Below are 12691 nucleotides of genomic sequence, written 5' to 3'. Positions count from 1 at the left end.
CCAATTGCCTCGCCTCAGCCCCCTCTGATTACCAGAACCCCTCTGGCCACTCTCTGTGCCTGGAGGAGCCCGGGAGATGAGGCTGGCAGTGTGGGCATTCCCCATAACTCCCTTTCCGCTTCGCCCCTTACCGGCTGCTTGTCACTGGTCACCCCAGCTTCTGACAGGGTTAGGAACAGTCAGTCTATATGGGGAGAAAGACCTATCTGGTCCTGGCCAGCTAGGCTCAACATCCGTGGGTTCTCAGTGCTGCTGGCTGCTGCTCCTGTTCTGCTCTGAGATTCTACCCCATGGCCTCCTGAGTCCTGAGCATACAGGCTGCATGGTATAGGGCGAGGTCAATGGAGCTCCTGGCCCCCTCACTCCTTGCTTGCTGGGGAATAAGACAGCACACAGCGCTGCCCATCTCCTGTATACCCCATTGCTCTACAGTGCCAATGGGGCCCTGTTTGTAGGGACATAAGGCCTGATGAAGAAATGTGTGGTGTGCCTTATGGTCAGCCCCGGCCTGTTTGCTAGGGTGAACAACATTCAACAGATGTAAGAATTAAATTCAGCCCTGAAAGACAAAACTGAAGCTCATAAGGCCAGAAGGTTTTACTGGAATAGTTCTGACTATCTACTGAATACTTACAATTCTAAATAACCCCATCTGTTACCATGTTTGACTGCTTCTGGTGACACTCCCTGTGGACGCTCTCTTTGTCTTCCTTTGTTCCTCTTTTCTTCACCCTCTTTTCCTAACCCCTTCCTTTTTTTCCTCTCCCCCTACCCTAATAACCCCTTATTTACCTTTCCCCTAACTTAGTTGAATCCCCCCTCACTTTGACCCATTTTCTATATAAAAATTGGTACTCATTTGACTCATTTTTCAAAGGGAACAAGCTTTGCTACCTGATATTTAACACATTTAAATGTAACAAGTTATATTTTTTGTATATGCATGTAACTATTTCTATGTATATCCTTTCTGTTTGCATTGTGAAAGTCATGGTGTGAACCTCTAAATAAAGAGCTATATAGGCATCTTGTGATCTTATAGTTGAATCTACAAGATCACCATTTCCAAAAACACAGATTTTGTAAAATAAAACAAATATGCATATAATACAACAGTATCCTTCTAAAGGTTTACTGTACATATTTGTCATGGAATATATTTTGGAATACTTCCTTGTTGCAGTGGTGAAATCTGTTTTATATATGTCATTCAAGAGAAGATGCTTTGTTCATTAGTTAATTGGATTTTAGTTGTGTCTTTGGGATGGGTTAGTACAAGTTTCCTGTTTACGGAGGCAGTTGCTATACACAAACGTGCCTGGCTGCATCCCGTCATAACACCAGGCTCATACAGTAGGTGTGCAAGCTTGAAAATTCATAAGTGAATGCAAGCTTTCTGGTAGCAGTACAATTGTTCCTCACAATCCACTGAGATAATTGCAGTATATTGCCGCACAAAAAAAAGACCTATTTTTACAAACTAAAAATCAGCATTGTAATTCATTTTTCATATACGCATGTATAAGCTTCAAAACTTATTTTAATACCTTCCTGTCAGTATGTCAGCTTTACTCGTAGTATGAATCATTTTTGTTTACACCAGAGAGAACCATAGAAACAAAAGTGCTATGAATATTATTATTTCAAGGAAGGCAATATATATTATATATATACCGGTATACAGTACCTTGAAAAAGTATTCACACCCCTTGAAATTTTCCACATTTTCTCATGTTACAACCAAAAACATAAATGTATTTTATTGGGATTTTATGTGATAGACCAACACAAAGTGGCACATAATTGTGAAGTGGAAGGAAAATGATAAATGGTTTTCAAAATTATTTACAAATAAATAACTGAAAAGTGTGGCGGCATTTGCATTCAGCCCCCCGGAGTCAAAACTTTGTAGAACCCCTTTTACTGCAATTCCAGCTGAAAGTCTTTTTGGGATGTCTATACCAGCTTTGCACATCTAGAGAGTGAATTTTTTGCCCATTCTTCTTTGCAAAATAGCTCAAGCTCTGTCATATTGGATGGAGAGCGTCTGTGAACAGCAATTTTCAGGAGTACGTTTTGTAGAGAGTGCAGGATTCAGGAGAGTGCTTCGTACAGAGTGCAGGATTCAGGAGAGTGCTTCGTACAGAGTGCAGGATTCAGGAGTGCGCTATTCACAGAGTGCAGGATTCAGGAGTGTGTTATGTACAGAGTGCAGGATTCAGGAGTGCGTTACGTACAGAGTGCAGGAGATTCAGGAGTGCATTACGTACAGAGTGCAGGTTTCAGGAGTGCGCTTCGTACAGAGTGCAGGTTTCAGGAGTGCGCTTCGTACAGAGTGCAGGTTTCAGGAGTGCGTTACGTACAGAGTGCAGGTTTCAGGAGTGCGCTTCGTACAGAGTGCAGGATTGTGTTATTCACAGAGTGCAGGATTCAGGAGTGCGTTTCGTACAAACTGGAGGATTCAGAATTGTGTTATTCACAGAGTGTAGGATTCAGGAGTGCGTTTCGTACAGAGTTCAGGATTCAGGAGTGCGTTTCGTACAGAGTGCAGGATTCAGGAGTGCGTTACGTACAGAGTGCAGGATTCAGGAGTGCGTTACGTACAGAGTGCAGGATTCAGGAGTGCGTTACGTACAGAGTGCAGGATTCAGGAGTGCGTTACGTACAGAGTGCAGGATTCAGGAGTGCGTTACGTACAGAGTGCAGGATTCCGGAGTGCGTTACGTACAGAGTGCAGGATTCAGGAGTGCGTTACGTACAGAGTGCAGGATTCAGGAGTGCGTTACGTACAGAGTGCAGGATTCAGGAGTGCGTTACGTACAGAGTGCAGGATTCCGGAGTGCGTTACGTACAGAGTTCAGGATTCCGGAGTGCGTTACGTACAGAGTGCAGGATTCAGGAGTGCGTTACATACAGAGTGCAGGATTCAGGAGTGCGTTACGTACAGAGTGCAGGATTCAGGAGTGCGTTACGTACAGAGTGCAGGATTCAGGAGTGCGTTTCGCACAGAGTGCAGGATTCAGGAGTGCGTTACGTACAGAGTGCAGGATTCAGGAGTGCGCTTCATACAGAGTGCAGGATTGTGTTATTCACAGAGTGCAGGATTCAGGAGTGCGTTACGTACAGAGTGCAGGATTCAGGAGTGCGTTACGTACAGAGTGCAGGATTCAGGAGTGCGTTACGTACAGAGTGCAGGATTCAGGAGTGCGTTACGTACAGAGTGCAGGATTCCGGAGTGCGTTACGTACAGAGTGCAGGATTCCGGAGTGCGTTACGTACAGAGTGCAGGATTCAGGAGTGCGTTACGTACAGAGTGCAGGATTCAGGAGTGCGTTACGTACAGAGTGCAGGATTCAGGAGTGCGTTACGTACAGAGTGCAGGATTCAGGAGTGCGTTACGTACAGAGTGCAGGATTCCGGAGTGCGTTACGTACAGAGTTCAGGATTCAGGAGTGCGTTACGTACAGAGTGCAGGATTCAGGAGTGCGTTACATACAGAGTGCAGGATTCAGGAGTGCGTTTCGTACAGAGTGCAGGATTCAGGAGTGCGCTTCATACAGAGTGCAGGATTCAGGAGTGCGTTACGTACAGAGTGCAGGATTCAGGAGTGCGCTTCATACAGAGTGCAGGATTCAGGAGTGCGTTTCGTACAAACTGGAGGATTCAGAATTGTGTTATTCACAGAGTGTAGGATTCAGGAGTGCGTTTCGTACAGAGTGCAGGATTCAGGAGTGCGTTACATACAGAGTGAAGGATTTAGGAGTGCGTTTCGTACAGAGTGCAGGATTCAGGAGTGCGTTACGTACAGAGTGAAGGATTTAGGAGTGCGTTTCGTACAGAGTTCAGGATTCAGGAGTGCGTTTGTTACAGAGTGCAAGATTCAGGAGTGCGTTACGTACAGAGTGCAGGATTCAGGAGTGCGTTTGTTACAGAGTGCAGGATTCAGGAGTGCGTTACGTACAGAGTGAAGGATTCAGGATTGCGTTTGTTACAGAGTGCAGGATTCAGGAGTGCGTTTGTTACAGAGTGCAGGATTCAGGAGTGCGTTTGTTACAGAGTGCAGGATTCAGGAGTGCGTTACGTACAGAGTGCAGGATTCAGGAGTGCGTTACGTACAGAGTGCAGGATTCAGGAGTGCGTTTGTTACAGAGTGCAGGATTCAGGAGTGCGTTTGTTACAGAGTGCAAGATTCAGGAGTGCATTTCGTACAGAGTGCAGGATTCTGGAGTGCGTTTTGTACAGATGTATATGTGTTTGATTTATTATTTTTTGTACATTTAACTGTATTATTTGTACAATAGATCGGCACTTTTATTACATTGAAATTATGGGGACTAAAACTATACAGATGTTTAACAAAATAGGATGAAACTACTGAGAACTGAAATGTAAAGCATATTTAGCATTTTTTGGTTTTTGACTTTAGTTATGTTTTAAGGACAGAATTGTCTTAGATAACAATGTTCAATACATTACAGCGTTTTTTGTCTTTTTTTAAATTGTAGCAACTTCTACACTGCATCTTCTGAAAGGAGTCATAGTATAACGCTTCAAAAGCGTGTGTAAATGCATTTACATCCATTATGTATGATTTTATCTTTTATTTTTAGCTGGCAGTAAAGATGTAAAAAGTCTCTAATGACAGAAAAACATATTCTGCTGTGGATCTGTGATAAATGACTCATTCCTTCTATCTCTCCACACATGTAAACTGGCAGCAAAACGGGATAAAGATTTTCTGACCTGCGCCTTGTCTGGGTACTTGGAGATACAAGGCACGTTTATTTCTATCGTGTAAGAACTGAAAATGTAACCCTGATTCTCTTCCAAGAAATAGCTGCCATTTTTTAAGCATTCTATTTTAAAAATCCATATAAGCGAACGAGGGCAGACAGAGATTTAAGTCAAAACATCAAAAGTGTTTTCTACTTGTCCTTGAATCCAACCTGAGTAATGTAAAAGGTACCTAGAACCAAAACCAAAAATTGTATTTACACCATATTGCGGCTTACCAGTCCTTAGATGAGGTGCGTACAGTAGTTTCAGGCCTTTTTCCTTTTATTATGAAATATATTAACCACTTGCCTACAGGGCACTTATACCCTCTTCCTGCCCAGGCCAGTTTTCAGATTTCAGCGCTGTCGCACTTTGAATGACAATTGCGCAGCCATGCAACACTGTACCCATATGAAATTTTTATAATTTTTTTGAGACAGAGCTTTCTTTTGGTGGTATTTTTTGCTAAACAAACCAAAAACAACTGAAAATTATGAAAAAAACCAAACATTTTTTCTTAGTTTTTGTTATAAAATTTTGTAAATAAGTGATTTTTCTCCTTCACTGATGTTGCACTGATGGGCATTGACAGGCATTGCCTGCCCTTGGCCTATCCTTTAAATACATGTGACTCTACTATGGGGACTCAAATTTGTAGAGTTAGGACCACAGAATATCGGGGTGCTGTGATGTGGCTCTGTGGCTTACGTATGTATTTGCAAATGTGTGCTAACTAAACCTCTGTTTTTAATGCATGCTGTTAGACAGGTTAATTTGGTTGTTGGCAAGCTGGCTGGCGAGTTGATTTTTGAACCCCCCTTTTTTATTTTTCCTTTATTACTGACATGCGTTGCCCGGTTCATGCAGTCCTTGCTTCATAAGCCAGTTATAGACCGGGGCGGGTGCCATGTTTTACTGCATTGACAGGCATCACTGATGGGCACTGAAAGGCAGCACTCATATATGGCACTGATAGGCGGCACTGATGGGTGGCACTGACTGGCATTGATAGGTGGCACTGACAGGTGACACTGAAAGTCAGTTCAGATGGGCACTGATATGTGGCATTGATGTGCACTGGTAGGCACTGATATGGCATTGATGAGGCACTGATGGGCACTGGCAGGTGGCATTGATGGGCAATGACAGCTGGCATTGATGGGCACTGACAGCTGGCACTGCTGGGGCTACACTGATCATCAGGGCACACTGATCATCAGTGCCCTGATGATCAGTGTACATGTCCCCTCCGAGGAATGCCGCTTACCAGCTCTCCTCTCAAGCTGTCAGCGTGACAGCTCATGAGGAGAGAGATGCCGATAATCGGCATTTCCCTATTTACATGCGATCAGCTGTGATTGAACACAGCTGATCACATGACCGAGCTGACATCTTCGGCTCTTACCGTTGAACGGTGATCTGCTGTGTCGAGGGACACAACGCACCACCAATCGCCGCGCTGCACACTCCGCGCATGCGTGGTTAGAGTGGGAGGACGTCATATGACATCCTCCCAGAACGAGAGAATTGCCTTGCGCTCGTCATTGCCTTATATGGCGGGCTGGAGGCAGTTAAATATCATCAAATAAATAATATAATAATAAAATAATGACAATAATAATAATAACATTTAATTCATTTTTAATACAGTAAGTCTCCGACTTACGAACATTCGAGTTGCGAACTTTCACAGATACAAACAGATCTCACATTACAAACATTCGTAGATGCAAATAAAGCGCGGAAGTAGCTCACGTGTCTGCCGGGCATTGTCACAGCTGTGCTGCTGTGTGCTTACTGTACAGTGCGATAGTGTACTGTACAGAGCCCAGGATATCTGGAAGAGGAAAAGCAGTGGTGATGTGGAGGGGACTGCTAGGAAGTGCAAAGCAATAACCATGGAAACAAAAGTGAAAATAATTGAGAAACTGGACCGAGGCAAAAAGATGGTCGACATCGCTCGTTCTTATAATATGAATCGTTCAATCATTGGCACAATTCTAAAGAACAAGGCTGAGATCATGGAACATGTGAAGTCTGCTGTGCCTATGAAGTCAATAATAATATCCCAAAAACGTGCTAAAGTGATAGAGGAGATGGAGAAACTTCTCAGTGTGTGGATGCAGGATCAGCATCAGCGTCGAGTCCCACTCAGCTTAATGCTTATTGAAAGAAAAAGCTAAAAGCCCGATTGAAGAATTGAAGAAAAAACGGGGTGGACAGTGTGCATCTCTTACTGCCAGCCATGGATGGTTGAACAGATTCAAGGCTAGAGCCAACTTTCACAACATCAAAGTAAGTGGTGAGGCTGCGAGTGCAGATACCATAGCTGCCCAAGAATTTCCAGCAACACTTAGAGAAATTATTGGCAAAGGTGCTTATTTACCCCCACAGGTGTTTAACGTCGATAAGACAGGACTGTACTGGAAGAGGATGCCAAAATGAAATTACATCAGTAAAGAGGAAAAGGTGATGCCAGCTTCCAAGCATCAAAGGACAGACTTACTCTGTTGTTTGGTGGCAATACTTCCAGTGATATGAACCTAAAGCCTCTCTTAGTTTACCATTCAGAGAACTCAAGAGCCCTCAAAAACATAGCCAAGGACTCTCTACCTGTTGTATGGAAGAGTAACTACAAAGCCTGGGTTACACAGGCCATTTTCCAGGACTGTTTTTTCCACCACTTTATGCAAGATAGAGAAATACAGTTTGGAGAAAGATATCCTATTCAACATTCTTTTTCTGCTTGACAATGTACCAGCTCACCCCCAATTCATGGATGACTTTCATCCCAACGTCAAAGTAGTGCATTTGCCACCGAAAACTACGGCGCTCATCCAACCTATGGACCAAGGAGTTATTGCGACTTTCAAGAAATATTATTTACGTCACACTTTTCGGCAGGCAATGAAGTATATTGATGAAACAGGAACAACCTTGTGACAATTTTAGAAGGACTATAACATCTACAAGGCCATAAAAAACATCAGCTTTGCTTGGCATGAGGTTTCTGCTGTCAACATGAATGGGGTTTGGAAGAACCTTTGCCGCAGTTTGTTCATGAAGTTCATGTACTTGAGAAGATGGGTAAGGAGTCCAAAGAGGTCTTCAACAACTTAGTGACCCTTAGCACAAAGCTGGAGCTAGATCTGCAAGAGGACGACTGCATTGAACTCTTGCTGTGCAACATGAGGAGCTTACTAACGAGGACCTGATGGAATTAGAGGCTCAGCGAAAAGACGAAGAGAGCCAAGAGGAAGATGTAACTAAAGAACCAAAGAGATTCACAACACAGGAAATGGCAAGGGGATTTTCTTTACTTGAAGAGGCACATTTAGTTTTGAGGCACAGGACCCCAACATAGAATGATACACCAAGGTTGCAGCAGCCATTCAGGATGCCATCCAGTGCTACAGAGTCATCTATGATGAGAAAAAAATAGCTACTACTCAGACATCACTGGATGTTTTTTTCCAGAGGGTAGAAAGAATTGAATCCATCAAAAAACCTGTGTCATCAGCATCAGGTCTGAGTGAAATTCCATCTTGCCCTCCATCTCCTATTGTTAATGATCCTTCAGCTCCGTTAACATTAGGTGTGGGCCAAATTGCATCATGCCCTCCATCTCCTAATGCTGATAATCCTTCAGCTCCACCATCTCCCACCTACCCTCCCTCCACTAGTTAGTAACTCTCTTCCACTATATGCCAGTTGTGGTACTGCACTGTACTGCACTGCACTGTACTGCACCACCATTTTAAGGTAACTGTAAAAGCAAAAAAAGTTTATTTACAGTATTTCTGTATGTTTGTTTTTTTATGCTTTACATTGCATATTTGTGTCAAAGGTGTATAAGACTCACTTTGTCGGACTTACGAACGAATCTGATTTACAAACGTTTTCCCAGAACGGAACTTGTTCGTAAGTCAGGGGACTTACTGTATTCCCCCCATTCATCCATGCTTTATTATATTGAGAAATCACTTTAAACAACACCCACCTAGAATGTCTAGCTGTAGCCATCTCAAGTAAGGACAGATGATTCATGTAGCATTAACTTCCTGGAATCCATCTGTCCTTAGATCAGGCATGCAGGCAGAAGGGTGTGCTTAGCTGAGAAAACCCCCCCCCCCTGAAGACTCCTGGGATATATGACGTCATTTATAAAACAAAAAATGGTAGCGCTAACAAACTAAATGTACAAATTATTAAGTGGTAAAATTAAACAGTGAAAAATTATATTGTGACAAAAAATAGTCTTTGAAAATGTATTTTTCTCTTTTTCCATCAACAGTGAACAGTGTCCATCACCACAAAAACAGATTTGTGCAAATCCACCACCAACAGAAATGAATAAACTCACCAGAGCAAATTGCCAGTTAAATTATAAACCAGCAATTGCACTTTTTTGCTCTGGGAGCAAAACTCTGCAGGCAGACTCAGCGGTAACCAGCTTTTCAAAATATTCCTCTCTCAGCTTGTAGATGTAATATTCTGTAGGTCAGGGAGACCCAGATATCCAGACACTTAATTTATCTTCCTTGGGAGCAGTACTCTGCAGATCTATAACTCAGCAGCGAAAACTTCCAAACCAAATTCCAAGAACTTTGTTCACAGGCTCAGAAAAGAAAAGAAAGAAAAACAAAACAAATGATTGTGTGATACCGTATGACACGTTTATTCGTAAAAACTCATCATAATCCACTCACATGGAACAGTGTCATGGCCGACACTAGCAACAAAAACATTTCGTTAAAATCACAGAAAGCCGAGACGCCAGCCTCTTACAGAACGTACTGACATTAGTCTGAAGCTCCACCCTACGTGTTTCGCCATTCGATGTCTTCACGGAGCGGAAGGATGAACGTCATTTGCCTAGGCCAGAAATCAAGAAGTAACTGAAGGAACATTAATTAACAGTAAAATATGATATACTTTTCTATCTATTTACTAATGCTAGAATCATAAGGTTTAAATATAGCTAATGTTGACTGAAAGGCCTTTCTGAATTTTGAGCCAAATATTGTGAAATATACACTGGCATTTTCTATATAATAAAATGCAGCTTTCACACAGATACTATAACCTTCCTCACTGCAGGTTTTAATTATAACATCCTTTTGTTTTTAAAGCTCAATATAAAATACCTACTGGTATTTACCCCCAAGACTGTTATATGGAACTGTAAGGCCCCGTTCACACCTGAGCAATTTGTAGCTCGAAGCTCCAAACTGCTTGAGGAGAAAAAAATCAATTATTCTCAATAGAGATGGTTCACATCTCCACGCCAAGTTGCCTGAAGCCAAATGCCTGAAGCTCAAACAAGTCCTGGAGCTCAAATTGGGCAGATTTGCGTTTTTTCTTTTTTTATTTAATGGAAATGCGTTGTTGAGCATTTTTTAAAAAATGTTTAAAAAATAAATGAATAAATAAATGTTAAATTATAAATAAATACATAAATAAAAATAATCATAGATAAATGTTAAATCAATAAAAATACAATATGTAATAATAAATAAATAACCCATAACTTTAACCCCTTAGCCCTTAAACAAAATAAAAATAAAATAATAATGATAATAATAAATACATTAACACCCTAACAACAAATAAATAAGTACATTATTATTATTGTTCTTGGGTTTAGATATGCTTTAGCCACTTCCCCTATGTAACATACCTTGTAACATGACCTTGTAGAATAAAAATATGGTAGTTCCATTTTTATTTATTTATTTCTCATATCTATATTTTCAGTAAAAAACACCAAATTAATTTTATAATTAAAGTAATAAAGGCCGTTTCACACTGCCACACTGCGGTTTTCATGCAGTTAACCTGTGGTTTCCCATAGACTTTCTGTTAGGTGGCACGTTTTGCTGCGTTTTCTGAAAGTGCACTAGAGATGCAGCATGGGGAACTTTTGGTGCACTTTCAGAGAATGCACCAAAAACATGCAATCTAATAGAAATTCCATGAGAACCCATGGGTTAACTGCATAAAAACTGCGGGTACACTGCACTGCTGCCAAACCCCAGCACAGCAGTATGAAATGGCTCTAAGATAAATATAATCCCCATTTTTTTGTACAAAAGAAAAGATATGGAAGGTAAATAGAAACCAAATACCTCAAGCCTCAAAACTGCATGCACCCGAAAAATGACAAAGAATTAGGGCACCCAGAATCATCAATAGGTGGCGCTTTCATTGCTCATCAATTTATATAGAACTGTAAATGAAATGATTGCTCCCATTTCAACATTTGTGAAGATATACAGCATGTGGCACACTTATTGTTTGCATATACAATTTACATTGTTTTTTATCTTTATGACTTTTACTTATTTAACTTTTTTTTTGTTACATTTAACTTTATTGCAGCCACATGTGGTGTAACAGACCCCCCTTTGTCATTGCATTGGGCAGGTGACAGGTTCTATTTATTTATTTTATTTATTATTATTTATTTTAGGTACTTATATAGCGCCATCAATTTACACAGCGCTTTACATATATATTGTACATTCACATCAGTCCCTAACCCTCAAGGAGCGTACAATCTAAGGTCCCTAACTTACATTCATACACATACTAGGGTCCATTTAGACAGGAGCCAATTCACCTACCTGCATGTCTTTGGAGTGTGGGAGGAAACCAGAGTGCCTGGAGAAAACCCACGCAGGCACAGGGAGAACATGCAAACTCCAGGCAGGTGCTGTGGTTGGGATTTGAACCAGTGACCCTAGTACTGCCAGGCGGACGTGCTAATCATTTAGCCACTGTGCTGCCCATTTATGTAGATGTCAGGGGTCTTTTAGACCTCCAGTATCTTTCCTGCCTTCCACTGCAGCCGATCAAGCACAGATCATGACTATCTCTAAGCCTTTTAGGCTACATTCAAATCTAAGTGCAGAGCCTTGCTGCGTTTTGCAATGTGCGTTTTAGCGCAACAAACCAATGACGCAAATGTCCTGCCTGTCACACACAAAACATGCCAAAGGAGCTCATGTACCAAATTTTGGCGATAAGCCAAGCAGGTTTGGTGGTGTGAAATTTAGCACTTTTTCTGCATATTTTGACTCTTGCCAAGCTCACCAAAAACACACAAGCATATCATGCGTTTTGCCACATTTCTGAAAATGCGGGCAAAAGTGTGCGACTCTGTTGACGGTTTTTAGAACGCCCAAGTGTGAATGCAGCCTTAATGTAGGACATGCATGATGTGTTACATTGGTAACTGATCTAGGTACAAAATACTTTTTTACAGCGGTTTTTGATTTGTTTCTGTATTGCTTTTATCTTTTATTACCTTCATAATTCTGGCTGGGCGCCTGGGAGTTTTTATTGCCTGAGAAAGGAGAGAAAGTTGTTTTATCTGCCAAAAGAATCTGCAGTTTTGTCTTTTCAGGTCTGGGATGCACACTGCTCTGCCACAGGTGGTATTTGATCGCCTGTGCGTTTTTTATTTTTGGTGCTATAAAAAGATAAGACCGAAAACTTTGAGAAAAAAAACTATATTTTTGACTTCTTGCTATTAAACATGTCCAGTAAACAAATAAAAAAAATCGAATTTCATCATAAATTTAGGCCAGAATGTATTCTGCGACATGTCTTTGCTAAAAAAAAATCCTAATACGCGTAAATTAATTGGTTTAAATGAAAGTTATAGCGTTTACAAATGGCGTTATAGATATTGGAATTTTTTTTTTACTAGTAATGGCGGTGATCAGGTACTTATAGCGGGACTGCGGGACTGAAGTGGGTATTCTGACACTGGGGGGAACTGACTTGGTGTCACTGACATCCCTAGTGACACCAATACAGTGATCAGTGCTAAAAAAAAAAGCACTGACACTGTACTAATGGCGCTGGGCAAAAAGGGGTTAATGAACACAGAAATGCATTCATTTGTGTC

The 12691-nt window shown here is 41.4% G+C and overlaps 1 long non-coding RNA gene across 1 annotated transcript; it reads right to left on the bottom strand.

Moving 5' to 3' along the window:
* Positions 1-9430: 9430 nt before the first annotated feature.
* Positions 9431-12174, bottom strand: LOC149452379 (uncharacterized). Its single transcript, XR_016314876.1, has 2 exons — positions 12086-12174; positions 9431-9651 (listed from the first exon to the last, which is right to left on the bottom strand). It is a non-coding gene; the product is annotated as an uncharacterized LOC149452379 (long non-coding RNA).
* Between the last annotated feature and the right edge of the window lie 517 nt (positions 12175-12691).

Source organism: Staurois parvus, unplaced genomic scaffold (genome assembly GCF_062004578.1).
Source record: "Staurois parvus isolate SC_StPar_1 unplaced genomic scaffold, SC_StPar_1.0 ptg000475l, whole genome shotgun sequence".
NCBI lineage: Eukaryota > Metazoa > Chordata > Amphibia > Anura > Ranidae > Staurois > Staurois parvus.
The sequence above is the reverse complement of the archived record's forward strand: the minus strand, read 5'-3'. Positions and strand labels throughout refer to the sequence as shown.